This window comes from Cibotium barometz, chromosome 45 (assembly GCF_041138505.1).
Source record: "Cibotium barometz isolate CiBa-2024 chromosome 45, ASM4113850v1, whole genome shotgun sequence".
Lineage (NCBI taxonomy): Eukaryota > Viridiplantae > Streptophyta > Polypodiopsida > Cyatheales > Cibotiaceae > Cibotium > Cibotium barometz.
The window spans coordinates 41,732,405-41,738,598 of NC_141090.1; positions in this window are offsets into that span (position 1 = coordinate 41,732,405).

Below are 6,194 nucleotides of genomic sequence, written 5' to 3' on the forward strand. Positions count from 1 at the left end.
ATTTCAACATATCTTTTCTTTTTGTTTATTAAAAATAAAGCTCGCCTTCTTTGACCATTTTCATAACATCATTCCTTAGCCTAGTGCATTCACTCTAAGGGGATGAGCAGGAAATAGTCCTGATATTTTTACACTAGCATAGCGGATCCACTCTAAGGGAATTAGAGCGGATCCACTCTAAGGGATACATTAGAGGGGAAAGAAAATTATTAAAAATAAAAAATAATAATACCCCCAAAAAAAAGAAAAAATATAATAATATAATAATATTTTTACATTAGCACAACCAAAGAAAAGGCTTAATGACTCGTGGGGATTGTATTTTGAACTATACGATTTTGCCTTGAAATCTTCTTATAATATTTTTAATTTCGTATTTAGAAGTGACCCTTTAGTTTACTGATGTGTTTCTAACTTTATTGGAAAATCCTTACCTCATAGCATATACATATACACACACACACACACACACACACACACACACACACATACATATACATAAATATGTATATGTATATGTATATGTATATGTGTATACACACACGCACACACAAACACACATATATGTGTACATATATATACATATATATGTATATGTATATGTGTATGTATATATGGGATGCACACATGTTCTGAGCAGAAACATCCGAGCCAAAATTCCAAGTGAACTTTGTTAAACCATTCACTTTACAATATTTATCTAAGAAACATAATACATATCATGGAACAAACCTAGTGCGATAATGTGTACTCAAAATTGGAGACTATCTTATATAACATGTAACATTGCACGCAAAGAAGAATGAATCTTGGATATATCAATTGCAATAATTGCCAATCACCTCATCCAAAATAACCATACACTATCATCCCATTATTCAACACATGTATCGATTGCATCCCCACATCACTTGATCGACATCCATGTAAAGTATCTAAGAGAATCAAAGACCCCTTAGTAGAAACATAGCCCTTAATCTTAAAGGCCCTTTTCGATGTAGACATATTTGTCCTAAGCTGACATACTCTTGTGTTGATAAGACACACACCTATATAAGGGAATCCTAGGTACTATCTTCCCAAAGTTGATGGTCATGTCATCCAATATGTCTCAACCCAATGGTCTCCAATGGAAGATGGTGTTATCTCTTCTAGCTCCTTATCTTCCTACTTGTTCTCACCTTATCTTCCTACTTGTTCTCACCTTGTTCTAACCCAAGGGTCCCTCCTTGTTTGGGTCAACTTGCTCATCCTGAGGATACTCATCCCTAGACTCTTTGTTCTCACTATTTTCTTCTAGTATTATCTTCTATTTTTTAACCTTTCTATAGTAAAGGAAAAAGCATTGAAGCCACTACTAATAACATTAATATAAACTGAGGCATGATATTTTGAAGAAGGCATTAACTTACCGGAGGCATTCTCAACACTTGACCTTCGACTTGAAGATTAAACTCCAAGACAAATCCAGCATTGATGAAAAAAATGCAACATTAGAAGTCAGTCCCTACTATAATCATTTAAAAGGCCAAATAAAAGTTCTATTAGCATAATATGGAGATACTTATTGCTTGACAATTTAAAATGGCATGGCCATCGAGATTATTACATCGAGCTTACTCTTAACTTATTGGAAAATTGTGGCTAAGACATGTCTTTCTATTGCATGGCTTGGGATTCCACAAATTGATGGCCAAAGAGAGCTAAAGATAAAGAATGGTCTCAACTAGGGAGTACACATCCCACAATTCTTAAACCATAGAAGAAGTGATGACTTAGAAATCCTTGATTAGCTCCAAGCAAAGCCCGTTTATAAGGTGGAAATCACCAAAAGGGGATGAGCATTTTGAAGTGGTAGGGCTGGGACAACTAATCACTAATCATTGGCATGGTAAGAAATCTCCTAATACTCTAATAATCAATTAATTATTAGAGTATTAATTAATTAATACTCTAGTAATTAATTAATACAAAACAGTGCCATATTAGAGAAGCATACACCAGCTCTCCATGATTGACCGCTTCCTCAAAGGCTTGTCCATGATGGCAACACCATAGTGACTAGACTAATGCACCCCCCCCCCCCCAATTCACCCTTTAACCTAGTTGAATTTCACAAAAACAAGTGGACAAGTGCATGGCCGATTTGGAAAAATGGAAGGTGGGCTGACTTGGTATGAGGGTAGTGTCTCAGCATGGCATACAATTCTAAGAGAGGGCCAACTTGGGGGGATGCATGGCTTAAGCTTGAAGTCTAATTCATGAGCTACAACAAGGAGGGTTTCCAAAGTGGGAATAAAGTTACCTTGTGTGGTTAGTAAGTTGGCGGTGTGTTGGGCTGAGAGGCTACAAATGGGTTTGGTGTGTGCTTGGAGTGTATTCCAAAGGGATAGAGTGTGTCCATAATTGTTAATTTCTGCATATAATCAGCAATGGGAAATTCAAGAGTGTAATGCATAGAGAATCTAAAGTTGATGTGATATTTGCAAATTGCCCAATATACATTGATGTATGTGTAATGATATACACTGATGTATGCGTAAAACGTGTAGAAGCTTGCTTGCTTTATTGAAGTGCCTCTACAAATGTGTAGAAGGTTGCTTGCCTCTTGAAGCGTGTAGAAGGTTGCTTGCCTCTTGAAGCGTGTAGAAGCTTGCTAAGCGAGTAATGGATAAGTTTGCAAGAGAAAAACAAAATTTTTGAAGAGGAAAATAAGCATAAGGGGTTTTGCTAGGATGGGAAGTATGTGTGTCATAAAAAATTAAAAAATAAAAAAATAAAAAAATAAAAAAATAAAAAAATAAAAAAAGAAAGAAAAATCATAAATTTCTAAGTTAAGTACATAGGATATAGGATACTATTACATAAAACATAGAAAGCGTATAGGAAATAGGATATAAGAGGAAGGAAGGGAAAGTTTTGAGTTGGAGGCGGTAAGGGTGATGATTGTTACTAGTTGTGTGTAAGTGTTAGACTTTTTACTCTCTCCCTAAAGCTCTCTCAATCAAAATTAAAAATTGGGTTTTTTTTTCTAAAGAGGGTTTCGTTTGGCAAAACCCCTAAAGCAAGTTAATTTCAACTTTTTGAGTGGATTATTTTGTTAAAAATAACAATTCGACATTGTATGCGTATTTTAATGAGTGATTATTCTTTAGATAAATGGTAGATATTGAAAACTTTTTTGCATAAGGTCCTTTTTTAATCTAAATTTTGCCTAATGATTCTTAAAGATATATAGTAGATACTAAAAACTTTTTGCATAGGAGGTTTCACCAAGGAAACCCCCTTTGTAAAAAAAATCAATGTTTTCTCACTAGAAAAAATAATTACAAAAATCTTAAAGGTATATTAAAAATTGATATTTGAAGATGATAATTAATGCCCCATAAATTCATGATTAGAGATTGATATTGTCAAGTGCCTTTATTAATAAATCAAGCACAAATTTAAAGATAAATGAAATCATGTGAATCTTGAAAACAAGAATAACATTGATGAACATAAGATGACCTTTGATTATAATCTTTACCATTCCATTGATTACAAAAATGTTTTTTGGTGTAATGTGGTCCATAACTGTTGTTAATTTAAACTTTTAATGCTCCAAAATATTATCCAATATACAATTTTTTCTTCCATGATAAAGTTAGCATACTGGTTTATTGAGTATAGATCCAATTAGTAACAACCAATTGGGTGAGAGAGGCAAGTATAGCTCATCTTAGTAAGTCATTTAGAATGAAGGGATGCTTTATTAGGTTACTTCAATTGTATGGAGTAGTGGCATTTGATGATTTATCTTTTGAGATTCTTGCAATAAGAAGAAGGGAGAGAGAGAGAGAGAGAGAGAGAGAGAGAGAGAGAGAGAGAGAGAGAGAGAGAGAGAGAGAGAGAGAGAGAGAGAGAAATGGTTTTCCATCTTCATATTCAATTTGGGGAGAAGTTTGTTGTTAAGAGGTGATAGACCATTAAATGATAAGACGCAAATTTTGGTAAAGAGCGATGAGGATGCACAAAGTGTAATTTCCTTAATCAAATAGATGCCACCAAGAAGTTCATTGAAGGTCAACATTTGAAATGGTTCCATAAATTAAATAAGTTGAAGAGATTCCTTCTGCATATGATGGGAATATTTTGTTTGAGGTTCCATTCAAAGAGTCATCTCAAAGAGGAGAAGTAATTGAGAGAAAAAATGATGGGCATGTTTGGACAGATGAGGTCACCAATAACATTGCAATTTTTTATGGAGGATTAGAAATTTTTGAGGGAATTTGTAGTGTAAAAACTCTTTGTGATCTCATTTGGAACACACAATATAGTGAATGAGAAGCATTATTAGGGAAGGCTTTTGAGGATATGCAATGCAAATATGACTGTGGAAATCAATGGCTCTTTGAAATGTCTTTATTATGGTATCCCTCCTTGGTGCATACAAGAATGTCCTTGTCAACTTTATATTTGTTTTCCTAAGGTGCCCATTAAAAAAAGAATTAGTATGTGTGTTATTCATATTGGTTATCACCTGCACCTTGTTGGAGATGGTGTTTCATAGTTGAGTTGTCAAAGAAACAAGAGATAAGGTAAGAAAATACATAGAACAAGATGGTGCAAGAAGACCAAAAGCTATGCTTAGAAGAAACTGGCTAATGAAATTATTCTTGAAGCAAATAGAATTTGATACTTTGGAGAGAATGGATGACCATGACCTCATTACTTGATAAAATTGCACTAACTCTAGATAAAAGAAGGTGAAATCTTATTTCTTGCCTCACTTAACCAAACATCAAATTAGGTCTCATATATATTTTTTTGCTTTGCAGGCTATCTTGTAGGAAAAGAGAATCCTAGCTAGAGCATAATGTATTGCTTTGTAGGCCATCTCATTAGAAAAGCATAAGGTATTGCTAGAAGCATTTAAAGTAATATTGCAACTCAAAAAGATATGCAATTTATGACTATTTTCAAAGCATTTAAAGTAATATTGCAACTCAAAAAGATATGCAATTTATGACTATTTTCAAAGCATGGGCTTTCCAGGATAGCTAGCTTTTTCTTGCTTTCAAAAGTGTCATGTGTTCAAAATGTGTTCAAAATGTCGACTCATGGACCAAGGAGTAGTGGAGTGTAATGTGTTCAAAATGTCGACTCATGGACCAAGGAGTAGTGGAGTTAGTTTAACAAGATGAGGCCTAGTAGAGAAATGGGTAGTGATTGAATAGTTGTTTTTTATCTTTGTAAAGTGAATGTGTGGCTAGACAACATTGGCTTGCCATGTGTACCATGTGTATAACCCATTTTGTGCAGGAGTTGTAGACAATTGTAATTGTAGACTTTAAAGCTTAGATACTACGCAAACCCTTTTTCAAGAACTACTTAACAATGTCATGGAAAAGGAGGGGTACCACAAGGCTAAATTTAGAGGATTTATGGCCAATGAGGCCCATGAATATTAGTTTATAGTCATCAATTATACAAGTAAGTGTGTTCCTCCACAATGGCAAGTAGATGCGATGTCAACAACAAAAACATGCACTTGAATGCAGGAGCGAACTTTAAAAGTTTTGTGAGAGGAGCAGCTCTTTCTGAAAATCAATGAACCTTTGTGTGATAGAAGTTGGCAAGTCCCAAGGAAGAACGAACATCATGGATGTTTGTGGGAGTTGGCCAATTGACAATAACTTAGATTTTCTTTGGATCCACAAAAATACCGTTAGCTAAAACAACATGTCCGAGGTACTCCAAGTGTCTTGAAGAATTCACTTTTACCTGGATCAGGAGAATATATAAAGGTATATTTTATTTTATTAGCTAGCAACTGTTATTTTGATGGATGATTGATTGATGCTTTTCTTTGACTCGAGCAATGGAGACTAGTGACAAGTATTTTCTACCTAGAGCTAATCTCTTAGAATATCAATCCCTGGAAGTTTTTTGGCATCTAAAAATGGTGTAAAGTATGTGACATTGGTGAATATTTGCACCACTGAGTGCTTGATATCATGAAATTTTGAATGGGAGATATTTGGGGTGCCGTTCAAGTTTACAAAAGCTCTCGAAGAGGAGAGACTCCAATGTGGCTATGGGTTTATTTCCACACAACTTCATTGACCTTACTAATAATTTTTTCGTGGACATGGGTATACTGGGTGCAAAAGAATCCCACTGGCAAAATGGGGACAATTAGGAGACAGCAA